The 16,232-nt window shown below is 35.4% G+C and overlaps 1 protein-coding gene across 1 annotated transcript in view; it reads right to left on the bottom strand.

Moving 5' to 3' along the window:
- Window positions 1–16,232, bottom strand: part of GTDC1 (glycosyltransferase like domain containing 1) — a 387,632-nt gene that overhangs the window by 341,377 nt on the left and 30,023 nt on the right. Inside the window, 1 exon segment of the mRNA XM_043992941.1 lies at window positions 4,540–4,688. The gene's annotated coding sequence lies outside the window, so the exon portion shown is untranslated.

Below are 16,232 nucleotides of genomic sequence, written 5' to 3'. Positions count from 1 at the left end.
CACCTAGCTGCTCTATGCAATAAATAATAATTGCTAATCATAACACTCCTATTCCACTTATCTAAACTAACCTATACTTATTAACAGATCCAAAAACCAATCAAATAAATAAGCTTCCCCAAAGGTCTGGACTCTTATTAAAATGTCAATTTTAACACATAATCTCCACTTATCCAGATTTTCAGGTTCTATCCCTATATTCATCATCAGGTCCTCAGAAAATAATACCTATGTGAGCATTGGTTGTATTACCAATACTAGATTATAAACTGCACAAGGGAATGGGCCCAATCTTACCTGTTTTAGGACTTCCAAAGTCCCGAGTATAGTGCTTGTAACATGGTAGGCAACTAACAAATTTTTGCCGACTGATCAAACTGACAAAGCATAGGATCTAAGCCACTTTTCTGCAGTCATTTGTGAAGAGGTCACTACCATGTTACAATTTGATTTTATGATGTGGTACCTTTACAAAGGGTTAATATAAAACTGTCCTATTGAATAACAGCTGTTCATACCACATTGCTTAATGCCCCTTATATAAAAGGGAACCACATAATAATCATTGACTGAGTTTAGTTCAAGAAAAACTTTTTTTCCCCCTCCTGATAAACAGTTTGTGTTTTCTTATGTTGGGGGGGAATATGGGGGGGGGGGGAAGCCATGACCCTTAAATGTGTTTGCTTTTTCTCTTAACTACCAGGAAACTTTAAACTCTATTTATTGTTCATTCCAGGTACCTCAAAGAATCCGTTCCTTCCCCTCTCTCCCTAAAATGACTTGTATTGCTTTACATTCTAATCTGGAAGTCACCTAAAATTATTTCACAGGTAAAGAATACTTCTTGATAATATAATAATTCTCAAATTTTTAAAAAAGTGTTCATTCTCAAAGATCTTGTATTCTAGTAGAAAAAAAGCATATACCATTAACTTGTCAATTATGTCTCTTCCCCTTTTATTACATGCTAGGGATTATGGCTTGTTCCTCCTAGAATTACTGTGGAGACATCTTAGGAATAAATGGAAAGGAATCTTTCTTTGGGAGAGGAATTTATGAAGAATTTTGAATGATGACAGAACAAAATGTAGAATGCAAGCTTATTCCACAGACACACAATAGGATAAGGTTCAGAAAAGATGACAAAATAATCAGTGATCAAAGAAATTTCAACTGGCACAAACTATTTGCAGGAGCTTTGATGGACACCATCTCTCTTCATACCACCTCTACCTCACTCCAATCCACTTCACCCCAGAAGTCCCTTTCACCTGAGCATCTCCCCTCTAGACACTTTTTTCCTCGCAACCTTATATAATTTCCAGGGATTACTGGTAGTGAATGTATTAAGAAACCAAAGCTATCTTATATTGCAAACCCAATTAACTCATTCACTTCTGTTCCTGGAGAAACACTTAGCTAGTTCCCTCTACTCAGACCACATTTTGATACATTCGGTCCATTTCCAGGACCCAATTTCAACCTGCCAGGACAGAGTAGTCTCCATGACAGATATTGCTTCAGATGCAGTTGAGGATGGCCAACTGATAGGAGTATCTTGGTCATATGATTGTTTTTTAATCTTAAACTTCTTTTAGGTTTTAATTTCTTTTACCTTGCGTTTTACCTTAAGTGTGAAGGTAAGGTTCATTTTCACTAGGCACTCTTTTTTTTTTTGGGGGGGGGGGGGTTTGGTGTTTTGTTTTTTGAAGGGCAATGGGGGTTAAATGACTTGCCCAGGGTCACACAGCTAGTAAGTGTCAAGTGTCTGAAGCCGGATTTGAACTCAGGTACTCCTGAATCCAGGGCCAGTGCTTTATCCACTGCGCCACACTAGGCACTCTTAAAAGTCTTAGGAGAGAGGTAACCTTAGAGAACCAAAATGCTAAAGATGGGGGCAGTTAGGTGGCTCAGTGAATAGAGTACTGGCTATGGAGTCAGAAGGACCTGAGTGCAAATCTAGCTTCAGACACTTGACACTTACTAGCTGTGTGACCCTGGGCAAGTCACTTAACCTCAACTGCCTCACCCCTCCAAAAAAAAAAATGCTGAAGGCTACCTACCCCATGGACTTGTGAACAATAGGAGACTGGTTATTTTGCTCTCTTTTCCCCATACACAGAAGGATACTGACATTATGATGTGCTGCATTAGATAAAGAACTTAACATGCAAATATAACATACAAGTTTGGATTTTTCTTATTACAATATTAATTAGGAAATCCTCAGGGACTAGAGACAGAGGGAGACTGAAGAAATGCTAGAAATATTACATAATTTTTAGTAATTTAAAGTATAAGGTGAAATAGTCACTGATGATGAACATTAAATTATAACTACGTTGTACACTTATCTGTGTGCATGTTATATCTCCCAGTAGAACATAAGCTTCTTGAGAGGAGGAAATATTTAATTTCTGTCATTATTTCCCTTTATAATACATTAAGAGCATATAATTGCTCTTAACATTTGTTTGTTAATTGAATGAAAGAGAATGGGGGAGGATTAAACCTATAGACAATTACTGAAAAACAGTCACCAAATTTGACTTCGTAAGTAGGATTCATTTGGGGGATTTAACTCCTTATTCTATATTCAAAAAGGATCTACAACTGAATCTATCAAATGCACCTGCTACCCTCAGCCTACAAAACTAACAGAAAGAGAAATCTGATAAAAATATGCTCCACTCCCACAAACATTATGCCCAGGATTCAAGTGTTCTAGTGGGTATAAACCTAACATGAATACATTAAAAAACCCAATGTTCAAAATATGAGCTCAAATCCTGGGCACTGCTAATAATCCCAACAAGAAAGAACATATGAAAAATACACCATGGACTCTTGATGCTTCAGAGTATTTTATCTTATTCATTAACTAAAGATAGAAAGTATTAGAAATGTGCATTTTTTTAAAAAGACAAATATTGAATAAGAGGAAGATAGGAAAAGCCCAGAGGAAAAAATGCAAAGGTATAATGTGATAGGGAGACAGGGTACACAGGAATTCAGTGACTCTTGCTGGTCTTGGACCCCTACTAATTCATCAAAAAAGAAAAAAAAAAGGCAGAAACATCAAAGAATAAAGAGAAAGGGGATGAAATATTCCATACATACACCAGAAGTCACTAAATGCCCTACAAGTACTACATAAGGTCACCAGGATCTGCCTGACATCAATCGTACCAACATCTGCCTTCATGTTGGTAACTGTACAAATGAATTAATGATTCTATAAAGAACTGACATAAATATATAGGACTTAGAATCATTACCCAAAAAATAAATATACTATAGTATCTCAGACTTAGATCTATAAGGTCATCTAGTCCAGCCATCTCACATAGTCTAACACAATTTCACATTACAGGTAAGTCTGAGGCCTGGAGAAAATGAATGGTTTGCCCAAGGTCAGGATTTGAAGCCAGGCTCCCTCAGACCTACTCTTTCCATACCACTACACTGAATCCTTGATCAAAGGATATGTATGAACAGACATTTTTTGAAACAGGAAATACAAACTATTGATAAGCATATGGATAATAAAGGTCAAAATCATAAATAACAGAAATGCAAATTAAAACAACTCTGAGGAATCACCTCACTCCTTCAAATTGACAAAGTTGGTAAATATGGAAATATTCAATGGTGAAGGATCTGAAGAAAAACAGGAATGCTTAGAGGCTATCAGTGAAGTTATGAATCAGAAAACTATTTGGAATTGTACAAGAAAATTTACCTGACTGCTACTTAAGTCAAACTCCTAATTCCAAAATCTCACTAATGGTCTTTCATGCCAAAGAAATCAATGATAAAAATGCCTCACATCATCATCATCATAGCTAGCATTTATATAGTACTTACTATGTGTCAGGAGCTGTGCTAAGCACTTTACAAATATTATCTCATTTGATACGTACAACAACCCTGGGAGTTAGGTGTTATCTCAATTTTACGGATGAGGAAACTGAGGCAGACAATGGTTAAGACACATGCCTTATAGCTCGACTTGGATTTCCTATAGCAAAGAGAAAACATTCATGTATATGGAAATCAACTTTTCACACTGCAGCTTTGGGAAAACTCCATTCCTTGATTTGTATTTGTTCTGGCCTTCCTGGTGTGTATTTGCTATTGTAGAAAAGTATGTAAAGCTTTATTTCATATAAACAAAAATAACTTCCAAACACAAAGGGGGCTGAAGCATATCTGATATTTTTAAAAATCTGAACAATTTCTGCAAGTGACTGCATTTTATGTAATGTAAATATAGTTATTTTTTAAAATGCCCATTTCGTATGAGGATCAGTTGAAAGAATTGATTTTAAAGGCAGCTGAAGGCAGATTTTAAACCTGAAAAAGAAAGGATTCAGATAGTACATATAACTGAAACAGGATTAACCCTTGATCTATCTGGCCCCAGAGGGCAGAAAGAAGCAGGAGTAATGGATAAAAGTTGCAGAAAGGCAAATTTAGGTTTAATATGGAAACAAATTTCTTAATAATTAGAACTGTTCAAAAAGTAAAATGGGCTACCTTGGGAGGTGGTAGGCTTCCTTCCTTGAAAGGTGTCAGGCAGAAGATGGATGATGGCCAGTAGTATGTTATGGTGATTTTTTTTTTTTCAGTTATGGGTTGGTCGAGATGGTTTCTGAGGTCCCTGCCAACTCTGAAACTCTATAACTCTGTAAATATCATAAAAAAATTTATTGGTTATATTTCAAAAGAAAGGAAATAACTAGTTAATAATGTGTGAGTCATTTCTAAACTAGCTATCTCTGTATAATCATAAGTACTAACTCAGAGTAAATATCAAAATCTATGACACAAAGAAAGAATAAAAATGAGAGGAGATGGTATAAATTTGAGCCAACTCCAATCTGACCTAGTTAAGCTATAAATAGCTGAAAATGATAAAATGGATAAAAGAACAGATATCAACACAAACTATCACCATATCCTAAGAAATTTGACCCAATTATGAATCAATTAACTAACTGCCACCACCAAGGAGAACAAAAGAAATTAGGTGCCATCAGCAAACCCTTAATCTCATTACCATGAATTAAACCGTGATAGACAAAAGAACAACCATTTACAATATTAATGCATTTGTAAAATCTTATAAACAAGAATTGTTGAAGATTATGATCAATATTTCATCACAAAGCAAGCAAAAATCCAGGGAGAGAAAACCAAGCTTCCAGAAAGGTAAAACAAGGGACAACACTAAGCAAAATCATGCTGAAAGAATTTTTTTTTTAGGGCAAGGAGGGTTAAGTGACTTGCCCAGGGTCACACAGCTAGTAAGTGTCAAGTGTCTGAGGCTGGATTTGAACTCAGGTCCTCCTGACTCCAGAGCCAGTACTCTATCCACTGCACCACCTAGCTGCTCCCCCTAAAAGAATTTAAAGTAGAAACTGGTTAGACAACAGAAACAAAAAATGGAAATGATCTCTTAAGATTTCAGATTCCTCTATTAATGACAGCAGGCCTACCACCACGGAAGGGAAGGGGAGGGGAGGGGAGGGGAGGGGAAGGGAGGGGAGGGGAGGGGTGGGAAGGGAAAATGTACCAGAGGTAATGCTAATGATAGAATCAAGTGAAGGACAAACCAAGAAGATGTGTGTCTGCCACTGCTGTGGAGGATATTTAGCAAAGAGTAAAAATGAAAGAGAAAATTCTGGCAGTACTTTAAGTACCCCAAATGTTCCTGTTCACAAATGACATGGTGGCTGATTGCATCAAGATCCTGAACCTTGCAGAGACTCCTAGGTGAGATTTAAAAGCACTTGAAAAAGTTCAACCTAATTACCTCCGTGGCGGAAAAAAATCATCCACAAAAATAAATGGATAAATATCTATGGTTCAAACTATGATATGTACCTGTGTGTGTATGTGTGCATGTAGCTTGGACAGATAATACATATGGGCAATTAGGTGGACCAGGAGAAAGAATGGGCTAGTTTATCTCTGGAGAAATGCAAAGTGCTTTAAATGACCTCAAGTATCTTGCAGAATTAAAGGCCCATCTTTTTTAAACAATATTCTTCTGGTGATGCTGTATGTCTCTAAGTCAAGAATACTATCTGAAAAATTAGAGATGAAATCAACCAAAGGATAACAGAGAAGGAATATGGTGTGAAGAAGTGTTGTTAACAAAGGTTTAGGAAGGAAAAGAAATGTAAAGAATATCACCAAAGATACATATAGAAAGGCAGATAGATATATAGTCAGAAAAGGAGGTGTCATGTATTTTTTAAATTTTATAAAAGACAGGATGATCGGTAACTATGTAATGACAATAGACAAAGAAAAGGATACCAGCACATACAGAAGGAGGAAGTGAATAAATATTTATTAATCATCTACTATGTGCCAGGCACTGTATTAATATTACCTAATTTGATCCTTACAACAACCTTGCAAGGCTGGTGCTATTATTATTCCTATTTTACATTTGAGGAAACTGAGGCAAAAAGAGGTTAAGTGGCTTGCCCCAGGTCACACAGGCCAGATTTGAATTCAGGTGTTCCTGACTCCAGGCTCAACAGTCTAGCCACCTCAGTGCATAGGACAGATTGTCCTATGGAATATTTATAGGAAATATTCCTGGAATATATTCCTATGGAATATTTATAGGAAAGCATAGACAAGCATCATATGTTATGAATTGTGAATGGGTCACAATATGTATTATTGAAGAGAAGAATCATATTACTGAGATCACAAATTCATTTCAGTATATATATATAGGTATATATATATATATGTGTGTGTGTATGTGTTATATTGGATATATGTGTATATTAAGTATATTATAAAGTATATAATCATCACATTTATGTACTATCTAATATGAAAGCTAATAAAAACTTCCTTAGCATATATGAAAACCAGAATGAGGTTTGAACTTATAGTCTATACTTCACACTAATTAAATTTATTTTATGTTACATATTTTTACTATGTTGATAATGGTAAAGTAATTTATAAGAATTAATTCAATTTTTAAAAATCACAAATGAATGGATGAACATATAGGTACATTAATGTGTGCGTATATATGTGTATATATACGCACATATAAAGTATATGCTAGAATTTATCAATTTTTTTTAGCCAATAGACTGTTGGTGGTAAAATCTTTGAAAATTATAATTTTTTCTCTCAGTACTAGAAAGTAGAAGTGTGTGGACATAAGACCCATAAAATGGGATCAGGGGGTTGAAGTATTTTTAACCAAATATTGAAACAGAAGAGAGGAAAATTAATACAGACCAACAATATAATAAGTTAACATCATTCTAACCTAAGTCACATTAGATTATTCAGAAACCCAACCTTCATCCCATGTTCTAGGGCTCAACTATACTTTGGTATATTTAAGAATGTTCTGAGAATTAGATGTTTGTACAGAGAAGAGAAAGGGGGAGGAATTATGAAAAGCCACTTAACCAGATAATTCTTCAAGTTGGCATATAAATGTGCTCCACTATAGGAAAAGAATCACAGCATCAGGAATATAGAGCTGGAAGGGACCTCAGATAATGTAGTCTAGGGTTCTTAAACTACTCTATGTCAAAGACTGCTTTGGCGCTCTGGTAAAACCTACCAGCTCCTCAGAAGAATGCTTTTAAGTGTATCAAGTAAAATACATAGGAGTATAGAGAGAACTAATTGTGTTGAGATATACTTACTGAAATATTAAAAAAAAAAAAGTTAACAGTCCCCTGATAAATTCAGATCCCTGACTTTATAGATAAAGAAACTAAGCATTGAAAGGTTATACGATCTGTCCAAGGTCACATGGAAAGTAAGTGGTAGGGACAGCAAGGTGGCAAAGTGGATAGAGAACCGGCCCTGGAGTCTGAAGGACCTGAGTTCAAATCCAACCTCAGACACTTAACACTTATTAGCTGTGTGACCCTAGGCAAGTCACTTAACCCCAACAGCCCCACCAAAAAAAAAAAAAAGAAAGAAAGAAAGAAAAAAAAGAAAGTAAGTGGTAGACCTTGGGATTGGAAACTAGATTCTCCCACTCCAAACACAGCTCGTTTTTTCCCCTCTTTCCACTTCTAATTCTTTGTGCAAAAACTTAAAAAAAAAAAATACATGGCAAGAAGTCATAGAATCAAAAATAGGCAGTCATTAAAAATAGGCACAAAACTCCCCGACAACAAGATATTCCCATCACAGGCACCAATCTAATTAGATTATCTTCATTAACACTTATAAACCTTAATATATCAATAGTTATCCCCAAACTGCCATAAACCACACTGCGTTCTTGCCAGTCTCAACTCTCGAGTCATATCAAGCAGCATCAGTGCACTTTAACTTTTCATAAAGCTTTTGCAAGAAATGACTTATTTTCATGAATTACTTTATGATGCCATTATTCATTGTCATCATTTTAAATGCTGCCATATTTTTAGCAAAATGAAACAAAGAGATGAGCCTGCCTGACAGGTACAGTTGGCTTTTCCCAGGCTCTCACAGCTCTAGTTTTCATCTTCTAAGACACAATTCATGTGATGCTTTAACAACTATTTATTTCACACCAAACCAGATATCTCCCTAAAGCCTACCAATCTAGCCTCCAGGCACATTTCTTAAATAAAAGCATAGGATCTTTGTATACCTAAAATTTGCATAGTAAAGGAACAAATCAACTATCACAGAGATTGGTAGTTTATAGCAGTTGCTAACCTCTTAACAGAACTGAAAGATTCATTTGGGTTTCCTTTTGTTTGTTTGTTTGTTTGTTTTTAAATAACAATAGCCATGAGGAGAAATTATATTAAATTTCTACAGTTATAAAATAGTGCATTTGGTCACCTAGTTAAATTAGAATTGTTCCTGTTTTTAAGTTAGGTGAATTTCAAAACTATTAGTAAAAGTATGTCAGAAGTTTAATAGGACTCAGCAGCTCAGAAAAGAATTAGTTGTCTGTTTTATATCAGAACTGGGTGATAGGCAATGATGACCAGGCTCATCTGCATAAAAATCTACAATTTCCCTGCTTAAAGGTTAATGAAAATATGTGTTATTTTACCATCTCTTATCCAGTAAATGATTTCATACACTGGCTTATATATATAAATATATTTACCAAATTAAATCACATTACAGCAGAAGAAATTGTCTGCTGATTACAATTCATTTACTACATTTTTACTATTATATTCTTGGCTGTAAGGCTATGATTGTCTCTTTTAACCACTAACTGAGTGTGCTAAAACAAATATGCAGGGGCTCCAAAAGCAAGCAACTCTGTGAAAAAAATTAACTCATATTTAGCACTACATATATTGCTGAGGATTTAAACAATTATTTAGAGCCTCTCTTTTGCTTTATTTTTTAAGCTTTCAGCAAATATAAAATTACATTTTCAAATAGTTGACCCAGAGGAATAACAGCTTAAAATAAGTACTGCATGTTGATAATGGCACAAGACACAGCATTCAAGAGTGAATTAGAAATGAAAGACATACAAACAGAAACAAGGTGAAATCATTAAAAGGAATTATTTTAAAATACCACATGGAGAAAAGCAGCTCCACTGCTTTATTCTCCTAAAAGGCTGACCAAAATAATTCAATCCAGAGAACTGGATTTCTTGTGTGCAAAATTTTTTAATAGGTCCAACTATCCGATTTCTCAAAATGTGTATGTAGCAAATAGTCTCATTAACATTCAATCCTTTCACTATTCTATTAATTTTAAGACATGAGAATAAATAGCAATAAAGGGAGAATGGGCAGAAGGGATAAATGGTGATTCTTGTGAAAGAGAGGGTCCTTTATCCTAAAAACTTGTTTTCTATGAAAATATAATTCTCATGAAGTTTGTCTTGATTGGAGAGGTAAGAATGATGTCTAATTTTCCTGATTAGATTTAACTAGATATTAAAACACAGTATTATATGTCAATATAAGGAATAACAAAGTAGAGTGTCATTTATTAATTGGCCTCTTGTGGTACTTCTACAGTTTGAAATTCTCATTTGTTTCATAGAATCATTAGAATACCCTATATTTATAAAATGCATTATATACATCATCCTATTCTTATTTGATCATTACCATAATTCTCATGAGCTGGGAATCTAACTAACTACTATTGTCCTCATTTTTCAGATGAAGAAACAGGCTTAAAGTGATTGTGACTTGCCCAAGGTCAAACGATGAATCTAAGAAAACAAAATGTAAATCAGGTCCGGAAGCTTCCAGTCCATCTCTCCTTTCACTATACTCACTCTGCCTTTCAAATAGGATTATCTGGCTGACAACCAACTCTATTCAAGTCATTAATGTCCATTAATAAGGAATATGATGTTTGAAAAGTTATACATCTTTCATTTCACCACAGGAAACTAAGCTGAGTAGGCATATCTATTTACTGGTATCATTCAAATAATAGTATTTAATTTAATTTAATTTTCAAATAATAGTATTCAGTAATAGTATTAAATAGTGTCAGTAATCATTCAAATAATAGTATTAATTTAATTCAATTAATTTTTGTTAGCATACTTGATATGCTAACAAAAGATAAATCTTTATAATTAGGTATCACCTGAATCCTGATTCATTAGTTTGCTAATTTTTCTTCCCTGCTAATCACATTGGCTAATGTTTGATCTTTAGCTAAAACATGCATAAAGCACATGCAAGACTTCCTTGTTGAATAAGGAATACAGACTAAAGCTGTGATTTCACTGATATAGAGAACTTCTGGGTATGATACTCCCTCTACCAATGCAGGTTCAGGTTAGCACCTAGTCTACAACTTATGGTCTTAGAAAGTTGACTAGAAAATGAGGAGTTAAGTGACTTTCCCATGGTCATGTAATTTACATATGGGATATCAACCCAGGTCTTCCTTGCCTAAGGACTGGCGCTCTATCCATTATGCCAGGCTACTTTGTTGAAGAAAAAACATTAATGTAACAGAACAAAAGAGATATAGCATTATATTGGTCCCAATAAAATATAGGCAGGACATCCCCTGACTCATCCAACCCAATGACTTATAAAAAACTTCCATGTAGCTTGTAATTACATGGGCATGGCTTAAACTGCACTAGTTTCTTCAGTGGCAGAATAAGTAGTAATAGCAGCTTTCCATCAGTTTGACAATGTGCATATAGCTTCCTGATGCCTGCTATATAGTATGTGTTTTACCTTGAGGAAGCCATCATATTTCTGTGTGCCTCAGTTTCCTCAACTACAAAATGAGGGAAAGAGTTGGATTATATAATCAATAAGGACTCTTCTTGCTTCAAAGCTATGATATCATATGATCCTCTCCATAACTATTAGTGGTTCCTGAAGGGAAGGAAAGCAAGTCCCTACGGCTGGCATGGTTAAATAATTACCTGCATCCTTACATCCTGGGTGTAGATGAAGGGTTCTTACTCTGGGTAGATAGATAGATAAATAAATGAATGAATGATTGAATATACGCACATAAAATACATATGAAAGTATATGCATATAATATATTTTATATATGCATAGTTATACTTACATGTCATATAACTATATAAGCTTATAGAGTAACCTAAGGTATAGTATTTAATTATTTATTTCTACATTGATAACTAGTTCAGTATAATTGGTTTGTTCTGTAATCCTATTTGGTTTTTTATGCACTTAAAAACATAATTCCGGGAAGAGGTCCATAGGTTTCAACAGTCTGCCAAAGGGGACTGTGACACAAAAAAGGTTAAGAACTGTTGATAATCTCTAAACTCTTTCCTTAGAAAAAATAAAATCTTATGTTCCTAAAATTCCTAGTACTAGAAGTCTTAAAACTAGGGTCCTTAGTGGGGGAGGAGGGAGAAGTTTGGGAAGGGGGAGACTGGAAATTTAAAAAATATTTTGACAACAGCATTTTCATACAATTACTTTCCTCTATAATCCTATTACTTTACTTTATGCACTTAAAAATATTATTCTAAGAAGGGATCTCTAGACTTCAGCAAAATGATAAAGGAGTCCGCATCACAACAAAAGTTAAGAATTCCAGTAACAGAGGCAGGGGTCTCATCTATAAAGTACATCAACTCTCCCTCCCCATACACTATCCCCTACCCTGGTCCCCAAGGCTTAGAAAAGATAAGGCTGGGGGCAGGTAGGTGGTGCAGTGGATAAAGCACTGGCCCTGGATTCAGGAGGACCTGAGTTTAAATCTGGCCTCATACACTTGACACTTACAAGCTGGGTGACCCTGGGCAAGTCACTTAACCCTCACTGCCCTGCCAAAAAAAAAAAAAGATAAGGTGGAAGAGGTGGCCAGGTGGGATAGGATCCCCAGGAAAAAAATATTCTTTCTCTTATATGCAAGAGAAAATCAGCCTCCTTAGATTAGAAATGTGTAGAGAAAATGAAGCCCAAAACATGCTAAGGATGGTATAGTAGGAAGAAGCAGCTAGGTTATTTGGGTGACCTGGAAAGAGGGGAGAGAAGTTTGCAACTGTTCCCAGTGCTAAGATGTCTGCCAAAACTTCAGTAGAATAGGAAGGTGAAGGTCTCAGAACAAGGTGGAAAACGCTATGGAGTAGTAGGAAGAATGGGAAAGGAAGGAGGGGGAAGTAATGCCATCTGTTTTCATCACTGTCATGCTGCAGGTTGGGCATGAGAAAGAGGGAAAAGTTAGTAAGACGATTCTTTTTCCAAAGGGTACCTCCTTGGCATTCCCCCCTCCGCATGCATAAACCTCCTAGATTTTGTTGGGTTTTTGTTCATTGTTTTTAATACTTGATCCAGACAGAATATTCCTGAGGTAGGGGTAATGGGGGGGGGGGGAGAATGCAGTAGGCACAGATTAAAAAAAAAAAAAAGAATCACAGAGTAGTGGCTAACAAGGGTTCTCTGTCTAACAAATGTGAACTAAAACTAGATTTGGACAGCTCTCAAAAGTTGCTAGGTTTGGGGAGAGTTCTTTTCATTTGAATGGATGGATTTTGTTTGCTTCTGCCTGTTGTTTTTGCATTACTGTTCAGTATTGCTAGAGTGTTTTACCAATACTCAAGTTTGATCCAAATACAGTAAAAGGTGGTAGAATGTGCAAAACCCAAAACATTGTCATTTGTTTGTTAGTGGCCATGGCGCTCATCTAAAGCACAGAGGAAGCCGGCAGCTGCTGCATATTCCATGAATCTGTATCAAAGGCATTTATTGAATTTTAAAAATTCTGTATGTAAAACCAGTACGCTATGTTTCAATATAATCTTAGGTGTTTAGGATTTAAAAAAAAAAAAAAAACTTCGTCTCCCATATTTTCAATCTCTACTTCCATGTTTGTTTGGAATTCTAAGTCTCTCCATTTCGTCGGTTTTCTTTTAAAACTTACTACAATGATTTACATTTTTGGGAGACAGGAGCTCATTTACTTTGAAGAAAAAAGCAAAACAATTCTCCCAAATAATCCCAGGGTATTCATATGATAAAACTGCTATCAATCCAAAGAGCAACGATAAACCTAAGCAGGTTCCACCATATTATTAAAGTTATTTGAGTGTAAAGAGTATAGTATCAATAACATTCAAGAAAGGTACAGTAGGGAAAAGGAACTGAGTACTGGACATGGAAAAAGAAATAGGTACAAGTAATGCATTAGTTCCCACAAAAAGTTAATAGTCCTAGAGGAAGGCATCCAGTATACTAGGTAGTTCATCCATGGAGAGTTTATGGATATAAAGGGACATAGAGGGAATTGGACAAAAATCTCAAGGGATGAAAAGGTTCTCCTTCATTCCTGAAATACAATCCCCCTCCTTACTTCTGTCTCCTAGAATCTCTTGTTTCCTTCAGGACAAGATTCTAGTACTACCTTACATGAAGTCTTTCCTGATTCAAACCTCTTCTGTCCCCATCTACTAGTGCCTACCCCCCCACACACACACACAAAATAAACCCCGCATATATTCTCTCTATATTTTTTCTATATTTTTAATTTATATACATATATGTTATCTCCCCTGATGGAATATAAGTTTCTTGAGGGCAGGGATTATTTTATTTTTATTTTTTTCTTTATATTTCCAGTGCTTATCAAAGTAGGTACTGTATTTTACAGTACTTTATAAGGGGTTACTGATTAAGTGACTAATTAAAGACATGTATAGATTGTCATCTGTTCCACTGGAGGAAGTATCTTCATCAATGTTGTTATGATCCACTAATATAGGAAAATAATTATGTGTAACTATTTTTCAGGATAGGACTATTTTTCAATTATTATGTTCAAGGTCTCAAAGGTAATAAGTCAGAAGTACGGGATTAGAACCCATGTCCTCAGACTCAAAATTCTTCCATCATCTGTCTACTTCACCACAATGCCTCTGTTTGAAAACATTCTTTTTTAAAGTCTTATAATAATAATTCCATATAACTGTATTCCTACTCGGACTCAATATAGACCTATAATTTAAAGTAGCTAGGTGACCCCGAACAAGCAATTTAACCTCTCATTACCCCAACACAATTTGCCAAGACTATTAATTAAAGAATGTTGCAGGTTTGCATTGATGGAAGGGAATTTCCAGGTAATTCCTTACACCAATAAAATAAGGTCCAAATTGAAACAAAAACAAAAACAAAACAAAAAAACCCTTAACATAGCATGGACAAATAAGTCCCAAATCTGTATTCATTATTTTCCCCATCAGCTCCATTCAAAAGCTCCCCAATCTTTTTGAGGAGATACATTATTTAGAAAAGAATCTGAACTAATTGGTATTTTGAATTGTTTTACAAGTAGGTACAATTGCATGCATACATAGTCAAATTGTTTTCCCATTGACTGATAAGTCATTTTTGCAAAATAATTATTTTTGCCATTTTGTTCCTTGAAGTAAATATTTTTTTTGTCTTAAAGCCAAAATATTTTTAATGGACTATATTTCTGAAACTAATGTTAGTTTGCTAGAACATTTTCATTTTACATGCAACAGTAAAAACAATCATTCAATACACAGTAACTAAATTTCTCCAATGTGCCATGCATTCTGCTAGGCACCAAGGACACAAAAACAAAAGTGTGATAAGATCTCTGCCCTCAAAAAGTAACATTCTCCTGGAGAAGAGCATATGATATAATAGAATACAGTGCCAGAAGTAAAAAGAACTGAGGTTCTAATGTGAGTTCCACCATGTACTATCCATTTAATGTCTCATACCCTGTGTCTTCATCTCTAAATAAGGATATTACCTATCCTGTCTACCTGACAAAGATGTTAAAAGGATCACATGAAATAATACATGATAGCCAATTAAAAGTAATGTATGAAGGTATAGTGTTTTATTAGTAATAGAATAATATTTTAAGTGGCTTCAAGTAATTTCCATTTGACATTTTATTTTAAAATAGAAACAGCTTTGCAAACCTTAAAACACCATATAAATGTCAACTATCACTTTTTATTTTTGTTCAGTTGTTTCAATCATATCCGACTATTCATGACCCCATTTTGGGGATTTTCTTGGCAAAGATACTGGAGCGGTTGGCCATTTCCTTCTCCAGATCATTTGACAGATGAGGAACTGAAATAAAGAGGGTTAAGTGACTTGCCCAGGATCACACAGCCAGTAAGCGTCTGACACCAGATTTCAACTCAGGGTCTTCCTGACTCTGGGCCCAGCACTCTATCCACTGAACCACCTACTTACCTGCTCCAGCTACCACTTTAATATGTAGTGTCTTACCTTTGTTAGTTCAATGTGTGTGTAAGTGTATGTATATGTGTATGTATGTATGTACATATGTATACATGTGTATGCATGTGTATATCTCCCCAATTAAACCATGAGCTGCATGCGGAAAAGGTTTCTTATGTCTGTAACACCCTCCTACCTTTGCACCAACAAACCAAGCACTAAACACAGTGAGTAGATAATAGGCACTCAATAAAGAGCACACGCCAGGTGAGTAAAGAACCTTCCCCTCCTTAAATCATACCACCTGGAAACCCTGAAGCTTGGGACAGTGCAGCCTGGAAGCAGTGCCCCACTTTAAGAAGGAGTTAAAAGACAAGAAATAGGTAGGCAAAAGGAGCAGACAGAAAAGATGCAGACCATAGAAAGTTTCTTTAGTGACAAGGAAGATCTAGGTGCACCCTCAGAAGAGAATAGCAACATCAGGGCTCCTACATCCAAAGCTTCCAAGAAAAATATGAATTGGTCTCAGGCCACAGAAACACTCACAAAGGACTTTGAAGA

This window comes from Dromiciops gliroides, chromosome 3, assembly GCF_019393635.1.
Source record: "Dromiciops gliroides isolate mDroGli1 chromosome 3, mDroGli1.pri, whole genome shotgun sequence".
NCBI lineage: Eukaryota > Metazoa > Chordata > Mammalia > Microbiotheria > Microbiotheriidae > Dromiciops > Dromiciops gliroides.
The sequence above is the reverse complement of the archived record's forward strand: the minus strand, read 5'-3'. Positions and strand labels throughout refer to the sequence as shown.